Source organism: Mus musculus, chromosome 4, assembly GCF_000001635.26.
Source record: "Mus musculus strain C57BL/6J chromosome 4, GRCm38.p6 C57BL/6J".
Taxonomy (NCBI): Eukaryota; Metazoa; Chordata; class Mammalia; order Rodentia; family Muridae; genus Mus; species Mus musculus.
This window is the reverse complement of record NC_000070.6, coordinates 37,817,053-37,830,302: the sequence shown is the minus strand read 5'-3', so window position 1 is coordinate 37,830,302 and position 13,250 is coordinate 37,817,053.

The window sequence follows — 13,250 nt, the reverse complement described above, 5'->3', positions numbered from 1 at the left end:
TTGGAAAATATGCTCAAAAATCAGAATTTCAGCATGTCCATCATTGTGTCACTCAACATCTATCTTGAACTATGAAATGAAAGTGAGCATATTCAAAATATATAAATTATTTTATGACTAATATCTACTCATATTTGAGTCCATACATGTCCTTTTGGGAGGTTACTCATGCTACACTCCACAGCCCTAAAAACTTAACAAGAAGGAAGGTACAAGCAAGGATTCTTGAAACTCATTTAGAAGGGGGAGTAAAATAGTTATAAGAGGAGGATTGAAGGAGGTAGCTAGGTTGGAAAAGGGGGGTTTCAAGATCAGGTGTGGGGCTAGGGATAGGAAAGATGAGCAGATGACCATGAGAATGAATGGAAATTTCAAACTGACAAAAGTGTGTGGGGCTTGTCCAGAACAAGACAGAGACATGAGAAACTGTAGGCACCCAAGAAACAATGGGGGTGACCTTAACTGTGACTCACAGCATTGGAAATATGGAACCTCAAGAGGCTACCTCTTTTAGCCAGACAGAACCCTATTGAGTGATAGGGACATCAACATATCTAAAAAATTTTCTGTATAAAATTTATCCTGTCTATAAGAAATACAAGAAAGGGAAATTGAGCAGAAACCAATGGAATGACTAACCAATAAATGGCCCAACTTGAGACTCATCTCATTCACAAGCACTGATCCTTGACACTATTAATGATAATTAGTTATGCTTGCAGACAGAGTTTAGCATGGCTGTCCTTTGAGATGTTCCACCAAGTAGCTGACTTAGATACAGGCACCCACAGCCAAACAGTGGATGTAGCTTGGGGACTATTATGGAAGAAAAGTTTTGAAGGGGATCAGAATTCCACAGAAAGAACAGTACATTCAACTCACCTAGACCCTTGAGGGTCTCAGAGACTTAACAACCAAACAATGAGTATACATAGGCTGCACCTATGTAGCAGATGTACAGCTTGATCTTCATGTGGGTCTCAAATAAATGGAGTAGGGGTTATCCCAAAAGCTGTTGTTGGTACATGTTCTTTGTTCTTCTAGTTGAGCTGCCATGTCTGGCCTTAGTGGGAGAGGATGCACCTAGCCTATCAGAGACTTGATGTACCAGGGTAGTGGGATAACAAGCAGCCCCCCACTTACTCAGAGAGAATGGGGGGGGCAGATGGGGTGAAAGATTTTGGGAGTGGACAACTGGGAGTGGGGCAGTGTGCGGGATGTAATATCTATATCTACATCTACATCTACATCTACATATACATCTATATATACATCTATATATAAAATATATATAATATATTATTTTATTTATATATTATTTATATATTACATAATATATATATAATTCATAAGATAAATATATATTTATATTTTATATATGCACATATTCATATATTGCTTATATATGAATATGTATATATACATACATATATATATATATATAAATATTGACTATTCTCTTTACAATTATCGTGCCTGTTTTCATCTAATAGTATAGAGGCTCTTCACATAAAGTATCTCAATCTTTCTTTGTCCAGTGAGGGCATAGCTTTCTAAATGTCATTGAGCACCAATGGCCTGTTTAGACCATTACAGGTATTGCATCTTGTTGCTTTCTTCTGTCATCTGGTCATATTTACTAGCTTTGTACCCATCAAAAAGTTAAGTAAGTATGATGGAGTATTGATTTTTACTGTGGAATTCTAAATTTAAAATGTATAATACATTTCACCTTTAACATGTTCACATTACACAATTTTGATTAATATTAGTGGTTACTACTTAATTTTGCCATTTTTGTCAAGTAATTTTTTTCTATTTAGATTTTTGTTTCTGTATTTGTTGTTTGGTTGAGTTTTTTTTTTTCTTTTCTTTTTTCTTTCTTTGAGAGAGAGAGAGAAGCAGGAGGAAAGGGAGAGAGAGAAAGAAAGAGATAAAATTGGAATAAATTTAGGTTGTTAGAGAGGTGTACAAGATCCCAGAGTAGTTTTCAGGGGAAAAACCATTATTGAAACATGTTTGACTATATTTTATGAAAACAATTGTGGAAAGATGGTGATTAGTTTTGTACATCAAGTGGTCCATCATCGGTGCTCAGATATATATATATATATGGAAGTACGCCTCTGATGGATTTTCTGCATGAGAACACTACTAGGATTGGTGGATTTGATCTTAGAGACTTCTTTCTCTGATTTTGGAGGCATTTATTCTACTGAGTTCTCAATTGAAAAAGAAAATAGAGAAAGGAGAAGTTTGTTATGTTTCCTGCTTGTTGACGTTCACAGGGTATCTCAGCTTCACATTTCAGTCTGAAATTATCACAATTGACTGGATTCACAGGTATTTCTGCTAATACCAAATTAGGTTAATGTTTTCCTAAGGTATTCAGCTTGCACAGAGGAGACAATGCACCTTGCATTCTGTATTCTCATGGACCAACTCTCCATTTCTTATGTAAAATGTAGTCAATGTAACATCATGTTCTGTTGAACTCGTTTCTGTATAAAATTCTGACTAATGAAATTAATATCTAACACCACATTCATTATAAAGTCAGAACAAAGGGCTGAGTTAAATAAAGATTAACAGCAAATCAATAATTTTTCAGTCTCCCAAAATAAAGGGACCATGTTATAAACCATAATTCTGGAAACAAATTTTTGATGATTACAAATCATCACATGTTTTAGAAACGTAGACACATTCACAACTACTTCATTATGCATGTCATATTAAGTTTAAAATGCTAATAATAAAGGTTTAAATAGGATGAGATGAAATCCAATGGTCATTTTTATTTGAATTTCTGTGATTTCTAAGGATGTTGAACATTTCTTTAAGTGCTTCTTGGCTATTCAAAATTCTTCTGTTGTGAATTCTGTTTAGCGTTGCACCCTATTTTTAATTAGTTTTTTGTTTGTTTGTTTGTTTTGTTTTGTTTTGGAAGTTTTTTTAGTTCATTTTATATTTTGGATATTAGCCCTCTATCTGGTGTAGGGTTAGTGAAGATTTTTTTGTTTTTGTTTTTGTTTTTATTTTTGTTTTTGAGACAGGGTTTCTCTGTATAGCCCTGGCTGTCCTGGAACTCACTTTGTAGACCAGGGTGGCCTCAAACTCAGAAATCTGCCTGCCTCTGCCTCCAGAGTGCTGGGATTAAAGGTGTGTGCCACCACGCCTGGCCTGACAATTTTTAAAAGTGAAAGTGATCACTATTTGTAAATAGCACAATTGTAATATTAGCTACATAGCACTAGTTACATGCCAAGGCAATGTTGTACCTGGAAATAGTCAGGCACTTTCTGGTAAATATGGCATAGACTGACCTTTTAAGAGTATATCAGAAACTATGATTTGTGTGTTTGTGTGTGTGTATTTGTGTGTGTATCTGTGTGTAATTTAAAAAAACAAAAGATAGAATGGAAGCCAGACTCTTGTACCCATCACACTGAATACTGGCCTTTCCTGGTGGTGGAGTACTTTCTGTAAAGCCTTAAGCTAGACCTCAATAGTTGATAAAGACATGGCTATTAACCAAGTGTGCTTAATCCCACAACTAGTCAATTGAGCAGCATGAATGATCAGATGAAAACTAAATAAATAAGACCATATTAGGTCAGAGAAATATCTGTGGTAACATGCCAGCCAGGACACCCACATAATCTAGGTTCTCAAGAAAATAAGTGGCTTTATTCATTAATATTGGAAAATAATCATTCTGAGTGCCAGAGAGATGGCTGGCAGAGCAGTAAGGAGAGAGCATGAAGTACAATGAGAAACTTATTGTAGCCATTTAGCTGAGAGAAGGGAATCATCTGGACTGTTAGTAAAAGGTAAAAGGAGTTACAAGTTACTAACTGCTCAGAGATGCTCTGACAGTAGACAGGGCAGAATGTGCTGTTTGATTCAATATGGCTTGAAGCAGATGATAGTTATGTTATGGGCTGTTGTGGCATACATTTGATTAGTGAACAGTCTGAGGTTAGTATTCCTTGTTAGTGATTTTGGAGATGCCAATAAGAAGATAACTTTTAATTACAAAGATGCTATTTTTAAGTCACACCAGCGTTCATGTGTGAAACATGTTCAGGCTTAAAACAAATATCCACAAACCACCAAGATTAATGAAGTTTTAAAACTAAAGTAAAAAAAAAAGGCTTTTTAAAAGAGATCCTGTAGGCAGAAAGGATTTAAGTTCCTCAGCAAGTGTTTGGAATTTTCCAGTCTGACAAAAGACACAGACTGACATGGGATGAAAGCAATAGCGAAGTTTATACCACCATGGATTTATATATTTCTCAGTTATGAAAATAGTACTTGAAAACTTGCATTAAATGTTCAAAAATCAATTTTGAGGTATATTTAATTTTCTTACAATCATAAGATAAATAATTAGGATCTATTCTCTAATTTACTAACTCCTGAGCCTCAAAATATTGAATTGTCTTTATAAAATTGAGTCCCTAAGGTATGGTTTCTAGTTTCCTTATAGAATATTCAAGGCAATGTGTTAAAATTTCACTTGTCATATACAGTGCTATTTATGTTTGAATGTCTCTAGTTGCTCCTTATTTTGCCAACCACAAAGCAGCACACAGCTGGGATATGATACGTTATTACTTATTCACTACTATGTAAGGTAGTTTATCCAGAGTATAAAAAGCAAAGTCTATTTGATGCTGGAAAAGAAGAGTCACATTACAACAATTTGGACTGCTTATTACCACATCATTTCTCCCCTGTTGGTTGTATCCCTTCAATTGTTGAGCACCATCTCACATTTTAAGCATTCTTTATATTTGGATGTACTAGAGAACATTTCATTAAGATTATCAAAAAGCTGGCAACCATTGTCAGTTCTAAATAATTTTCCTCTGTAAACAAATGGGTTATAAACATTTCTTTGTCTAATATAAAAGTTGAGTTGAATGCATATGGGAATCTTACTGAATCTGCAAACTCGGTCTTACATTTTTTTTTCTTATTTCAGCAGTTATTAGAGTTACAATAACAAAGTTGATAAGAGAGAAATAGTGGAGGAGCAGTAATGAATTGTGCAAGTAAATGGAACTAAAAAATGTCATCTTGAGTGAGGTAACTCAGACCCAAAAGGATATACATGATATGTACTTACTGAGACATGGGTATTAGCCAAAAAGTACAGAATACTCATGATATAACTCACAACCTGTATGAAGATTAACAAGAAGGAAGACCCAAGTGAGGATGTTTTGATTCCACTTAGAAGGGGAAACAATTTAATCATGAAAAACAGATGGAGGGAGAGACCAGGGCAAGAGAGAAAAAGGAAAGTTGAAAGGGCTTTGTACTGGCTAGTTTTGTGTCATCTTGACACAGCTGGAGTTATCACAGAGAAAGGAGCTTCAGTTGAGGAAATGCCTTCATAAGAACCAACTTTAAGGCATTTTCTCAATTTTCTCAAGTGATCAAGGGGGAAAGGCCTCTTGTGGGTGGAACCATCTCTGGGCTGGTAGTCTTGATGCTATAAGAGAGCAGGCTGAAGAAGCCAGGGGAAGCTAGCCAGTAAGAAACATCCCTCCATGGCTTCTGCATCAGCTCCTGCTTTCTGACCTGCTTGAGTTCCAGTCCTGACTTCCTTGCAGTATGGAAGTGTAAGCTGAATAAACCCTTTCCTCCCCAACTACTTCTTGGTCATGATGTTTGTGCAGGAATAGAAATCCTGACAAAGAAAAATTGGTACCAGCATAGTGGGGTATTCCTGTGACAACCTGACCATGTTTTGGGGAGGACTGTGGAAGGACTTTGGAACTTTGGGATAGAAGATCCATTCCGTGTTAAGAGCTCTGTCAGATGTTGTGTAGGAGCTTGGAAGATAATGTTGAGAACAGTGCAGAAAATGGAGTTCTGGCTTGTGAAATTTCAGAGGGAAAATTAAAGATTCTCTTCAGGGCCATTGCTATTTTGGAGTTTGATTATTGTGTGGTTCTGGTTAGCTGGGGCTGAAGAATCAGCTGTGATTAACAAGATACCAGAACTACTAAAGCAAAACCTTTACATTACTGGCTGGGACTGTTGATGCTCTTAAGCAGGAACTAAGAAATAAGAGGGGATAATGAAGAAACCAGCATCGTTGAGGTGACATCTTCTGGGAAGTGTTTTCTGAAAGCACAAAGAGATTGTGTTCCAGAGATAGCCAAGGTTGTACTCCTGCAACAGCGGGACTTGGTAATGTGTAAGGGTCACCCAGGCGGTACTGGCTTTGAAGGCATGAATGGGTCATGCAGAGCAGCTGAGGTTTGGCACTGTGAGAGGCCATGGAAGGCCATTGGTGAAGGTGCAGCCTCAGTTGTAATCGATGGCCAGGGACTGAAGGTGTCATGCAAAAAGAGTTGAGGCTTGGCACCATGAAGAGAGTCTATGAGAGGCTATTGTTGAAGCTAAGTAACGTTGGAAGACAGCAGCATTTTGGAGATACCAGTACTATGAGATGGCTACCAAGAACAGCAGCAGCAGTGGAGTTCAGGCAGCTGGAGCCTAGAAGACAATGTGTGTGCTACAAAGGGCATGGATGGAGAAGTGACCCAAGCCCTTGGAGGAGCCCAGAAGATCGTGAGTTGAATCCCCGATATTGGATGGTTGGAGATTGATTTTTGCTTTTGATTGTGACTGTGCCCTGATATTTTTCCCTCTTGGGGGAAGTTTTTTTTAATGAACTCCACAGTTAAGAGACTTTGAATTTTAAAGTACTTTGAATTTTATGTAAAGACTGTGAGACTTTTAAAGTTATTTAAGATCTTGGGGATGAATAAGAACTAAGGGTTGATGCTTACTAGTGATGTATTTGTGTGTCAAGTTGACAAGGGGTCAATTGTACTGGCTGGTTTTGTGTCAACTTGACACAGCTGGAGTTATCACAGAGAAAGGAGCTTCAGTTGAGGAAATGCCTCCATGAGATCCAACTGTAAGGAAAATTTCTCAATTAGTGATCAAGGGGGAAAGGCCCCTTATGGGTGGGACTATCTTGGGGCTGGTAGTCTTGGTTCTATAAGAAAAAACAGGCTGAGCAAGCCAGGGAAGCAAGCCAGTAAGTAACATTTCTCCATGGCCTCTGCATCAGCTCCTGATTTCTGACCTGCTTGAGTTCCAGTCCTGACTTCCTTGCAACATGGAAGTGTAAGCTGAATAAACCCTTTCCTCCCCAACTACTTCTTGGTCATGATGTTTGTGCATGAATAGAATCCCTGACTAAGACAGGCTTGAAGGATCAAATATAGGAGGAGAGAGGAAAGCAGCCTATAGTACCAGGAGAATTCATGGAAATTTGGAGCTGGGAAGACCTGGGATGTGAGAGGATTCCAGGACTCATGAGGATGACCTTAGCTCAAATACACAATAGGGGGAGATGAAACCTGAAGAGACTGCCATCAGTTTAAAGATAGGGCCCCCAATGGAGGAATGGTGTTACCAACCTACCTTCAAAAATTCTGACCAAGAATTGTTCCTGTCGAAAGAAATGTAGGGAGAAAAATGGAGCAGAGGCAGTGGGAATGGCCAAACAATAACCAGCCTAACTTGAGTCTACTCCTATGGGTAAATATCAATCCCTGACACTATTAATAATACCCTGTTATGGTTGCAGACAGATGTCTAGCAAGGCAGGCCTCTGAGAAATTCCACCAAGAAGCTGACTCAGACAGATATAGACACCCACAGCCAAAAAATGGATAGAGCTTCAGCATTCTTCTGGAAGAATAGGGGTAAGAATTCTGGTCCCTAAGAAGGGTAGAAACTCTGTAGGAAGATCAGTAGAGTCCACAAACCACCAACCAAAGAGCATACACTGGCTGGTCCTTTGAATCTCTGCACATATGTACCAGAATTGCAGCTTGCTCTTCATGTAGGTCTGGAACAACATGAGCAAGGGCTATCCCAAAAGCTATTGCCTGTCTAAGGGATATTTTCTTCTAGCTGGGTGGCCTTTTCTGGCATCATTGGGAGTGGTTGTGCCTAGCCTTGCAGATACTTGATGTGCCAAGGTAGGGAGATACCAAAGGAGGCCCCATCATGTCAGAGAAGAGTAGGATAAGAAATAGGAGGAATATTGTGGGAGAGGGTCACCTGGAGAGGGGTAGTGTGGCAGATGTGAAGTGAATAATAAATAAATAAATGAATAAATAAATAAATGAATAAATAAATAAAAATAAAAATGTAAGACAGAACGAGAAACATTTCTGAAATTAACGAGTATATGAACTTGTGTCCATCAAATTGTCATTATATATATATATATATATATATATATATATATATATATATATATATATATTCATTGTTCTATATGCATCTTTTAGTTACATCAGTGTGAGAATAGAGAAAACTAGATATAAGAAGAGATCTTATACAAAAATTGTGACCAAAGTAGTGCATAATAAAAGATAATGAGAAATAAGTTTTCAACGTATTAATTTGGGAGAATTAAAAACTTCCAACAATAGAGTTGAAAGCAAATAATGATCAAGGAATCATCATATATTTATGCTCTGGATATTTATTACTACAACTGTTAAAAAGTGTTCATTGTTTTTTATCATTTAGTATACTCATAATTTAACTCAATACAAACTATTTTCCACATTGAATTTCTATTATTATTATTATTGTTCATTGTTATTGTTATTATTGTTATTGTTGTTGTTGTTATTATTATTATTAATTATTATTATTATTTACACTCCAGATTTTATTCCCCTCCTGGTCCATCCTCCGACTGTTCCATATCCCATAATTCCTCCCTGCTTCTCTGTCTCCACGAGGATGCCGCGCACTCACCCCACTGGGCCTCTAAATTCCCTGGGCCTCCCATCTCCTGAGGATTAGGTACATCTTCTCTGACTGAATCCAGACCCAGCAGACGTGTGCTGTATATATGTTGGTGGCCTCATATCAGCTGGTGTATGCTGCCAGGTTAGTGGTCAAGTGTCTGAGAGATATTGGGGTTTCAGGTTACTTGAGACTGCTGGTCCTCCTACAGGGTTTCCCTCCCCCTCAGCTTCTTCCAGCTTTTCCCTAATTCAACCACAGGGGTCAGCAGTTTCTCTACATCAGTTAGGTGCAAATATCTGCATCTGACTCTTTCTGCTGCTTGTTAGTTTTTTTTTGGGACCTCCTTTTCCTCAGGCTGATCTCCATTTCCATCCCTGTAGTTCTTTCAGACAGGAACAATTATGGATCAGTTTTGACTGTGGAATAACAATCCCATCTTTCACTTGATGCAGTCTTTCTGCTTGAGATGGGCTCTATACATTTTATCTCTCCACTGTAGTGCACTTCATCTAGGGTCCCTCCGTTTGAGGCCTGAGAGTCTTTTATTTTCTGGGTCTCCTATTTATTCTAGAGGGTCCCCTCAACCTCTTACCTCCCAAATCTGCCTATTTCCATTCTTTCTGCTGGCCCTCAGGGCTTCAGTTCTTTTCTCCCACCCAATGCCACATCATGTTCCTCTCTTCCCTTCAGTTTCCTCTCTCCCTCCCACCTTGTGATTGCTTTCTTTTCCCTCCCAAGTGGGCCCGAGACATCCTTATTTGGGTCTTTTAGCTTTTGAGTTCTGTGGACTGTGTCTAGGTTATTTTGTCCTTTTTTTTTTTTAACTAATATCCACTTACAAGAGAGTACATATTGTACATGTTCTTTTGGGTCTGAGTTATCTCATTCAGGATGTTATTTTCTAGTTCCATTCATTTGCCTACAAAACTGAGGATATCATCATTCTAATGGCTGCTAAAATTACCATGTATATATGTAGTTTTAGACAAATAGAGGGGTTCAGACAGCATTACTGCTCATGTAAAAATTGTGAGAATGAACCATAAACATATAACTGTTGCTATTATTTAGTTTTATAAAACCAAATTGCTTTGTAAACAGAATTCATCCAAGGAGTTGTAATCAAAATAAGGAGAGGACATGGAAAGTATTAATATTAAATATTAATAGTAGTAAAGATAGAGATATATGGAATGTCAAGAAACAAATCTATCAGGTGTAATGACTAAGTTTCAATAACAGACTGGTTTGAAGAGAAACTTGGTGACAGTGAAGGGTAACAATTTGTAATCCTGCCAATTGTAGATATTTTATCTACAGAAAACACAGTCAGTCTAGAAAGAAGGAAGAGAGAGCTACTAATTTCCAATTCAATAAGACAACATCAAGACCAGGGTACCTTTCTTTATAGGCCAAGTCATGTAAAGAGGATTGATCATTTACTGTTTCTTGTGGTGTGTAATAATGTCTTATGTTGAAAATGCAACAAACTGGCATAGTAGCATTTTTATTTTTTATTTTAAATCTACAATCACCATAGTACCTGCTAAGACATGGTTTAATGATTTTTAGGAAACATAAAAATGGTATCTACTTATAATGCATATTTTTTGTTGTCAATTTGACTTCATCTGGATTAAGCAAAACCCCCAAAGTCTGGAAATATTCATGAGAGATACTTCTTAAGAAAATCATTTGAAGTAGGAACACCTACCCTAAACTGGGAACTTTTGAGGTTATATGATTAATTTTAAACCTGAACTACATGTTCTGGTGGTAGCAAGGACATAGAAGGAAGATACTTTGTCCTTTGCATGTGTGTCCTAACTCTCCTTGAAAATTCATTCCTTCAGTGGAGTTCCACTTTAGACTGAAGACCAGCTGAGTCATCCAACCTGGGAATCACTGCTTGATTCCTGAAACTACTGTTTGGAGAAAGCCATGGTTGAATTAGTTGAATCGTAGCCTGTGAACCAGCGAAATATATGTGTGTGGTGTATATGCTTTTATATACCATATATATTTGAACATATGTCATATATATGAGACATATTTGCTATGTGTTCAATCATTTTATCAGTTCTGTTCCTCTAGAGAACATTAACTAATACGCTACTTCTCTGAAAATAAGCAGGCTTAGTTCTGATGTTCTTGCCTCTTTGAAATTAGAGATCAATTCTTTGATCTCTTAACACTTCAGACACTTCACAGGAGGTCAATATGCCAGCTTGACATTGAGCAAAATCTGTGTATGGTGGTTTGGTTTTTTTCCTGTTGAGCCTTGAATTTTTTCATTTGTCTTTTCCATATGGCAAAAAAAAGAGTACATATTTTGTGAGCATCTGTAAAGCAATATTTAATATTCTTACATTCCTAAGACATGATGTTCAGGCTGACATGCTTCCATAAGCAGCGTAGTTTAAATATGTACTGTCATTCTGCCCAAATTGCTGGCTTTGTTGATGCTTTTTAATTCTCTTTGGGGATGAAATGCATGCTAATTAATTTCTTTCAGCCAATGTATTTGACCATTCCACTTGTGTGTACATCTGTGATTATTTTTCTATTTTCGTCAAATGTTCATCAGAAGAAAAGCAGGAAGGGTGGTAAGAGAAAAGTTCAAGGTTTGAGAAATAAAAACAATGAATTGCATCAACTTTATGTTTCCGAGGTTTTGAACCCAATGTGGTGCTAAACTATTGATGGTTGCTAATCTTGTATTTTAAAATTCATAAAAATAAACAAGTTTTATTTATGCTTATTTTGTTCAAAACATTATAGCTGCTTTTTAAAAAAATGTACATTACCGTGAGACTACAATCACTGTAGAGTAATATAAAACCATTGTTTTCTTTTTCACATTAAAATATACTATTGCTAGTGGTCTTCATCATAATCTGGTAACACAGAGTCTGAAAAGAATTAAGATGTTCCTAAATTCCAACTCATCATTTAGGAAAATGGTAATTTGCGCAAACACTATGACATACATAGTGTCAAGTACATTTGCTAAATCAAGATGTATAGTTTTAAATTCATATTATACCAATTATGTTTCTACATATAATATTCATCCAAAGGTAAAATTATAGTAAATACATTCAAAGTTAATAATTTAACTGAACAATTTCATATAAAATCCTAATGAATCAGATGATAATATAGTAGTATTTTGATATAAATATTACATTCAGATTTTATCAATTTAAGCTATATAAATAAACAATTACATAAATAAATGAGGTAAAATGAAAGAGTATCTCTCAAGCACAATTCCAACTTATATACGTAAGTATGCCTCAATAGTACATAGAATTTTTGTTGTTGTTGTTGTTGGTTTTTTTTTTCTTTTCTTTTATTTACCTTCAACCTTTCTTGATATTTAAGTGTAGTTTGCATGACATCAAGTCCAGAAAATGGTACAGAAAATACACAAGGGAATATTCAAGTGGATAAGTGTGAGAGACACTATCACCCAAAAATTCAAGTTAGATTGACCAGTGTGAAGCCAAGTGGCCAGACCATTCTCCTCATATTAAATTATCCAAGTGGCTCTTTGGGTACTATAGAGAGGGCTCAGTCAGTGAGCATTTGCTGCCCTTCCAGAAGAAGAGAATTTGGTTCCAGAACTCTCACAATTGTGGTAAGCTCACAATTGCCTATAGTTCTGGAAACATGGTCTCTAATACACTCTTTACAGTTTTGTGAATGGCATGTGCTCCCTACACTTTTATCATAAATAGCTTGCATATATTTAGAGATGCACATACACAAAATTCATACTTTTAAAATCTTAAAGGTAAATAGATTTTTGTCTCAGTAATCTCCCCCAAGCACAAGCAAATGCCTAATGCCTAGTTCTTAGAAAAAGATCAGATATAGCACACTTTAGGAAATTTCTAACATCTGATAATTTTTAATTTATGAGGTTATCCAACACAATGAAATTTCTAGATTCTGTCATGCCTGTGAACATTCTAAGACAATGGGAACATAAGATGAGATATGGCATCTAAAGTTCATGAAACAGAAAGAGGCATTAGGAACAAAACATAAAGTATGAATAATTCTTAGTCCATTCATCATGCTGAACATACCCTCCTCATATCAACTATTTATGACAAAATAAACTTGGTCTCAGATATGTGGGTAACTTTGTCACTCCTCTGTAGTATGATATTATTCTGTAATAAAACCGTATTTTTAAAAAAAATTATCTATCTCACTCCCTTGTCATTTTGCTCAACTTCAAGCTTACTAAGTGAGAATAAGTTGAGAAGTAAGTGGGCAAGCTGTCCCACTTATATTGCTAAATACGATATTGCTGTTATTTGTGAAACCTGGAGTCATTTGAAGAGAGAAATAACAGTTTAAGGGTTTGAGAAAACAGCTTCAAACATGGTACAATCTTCTCCTGCACATGTCACAGTCACTCTGTTCAAAGG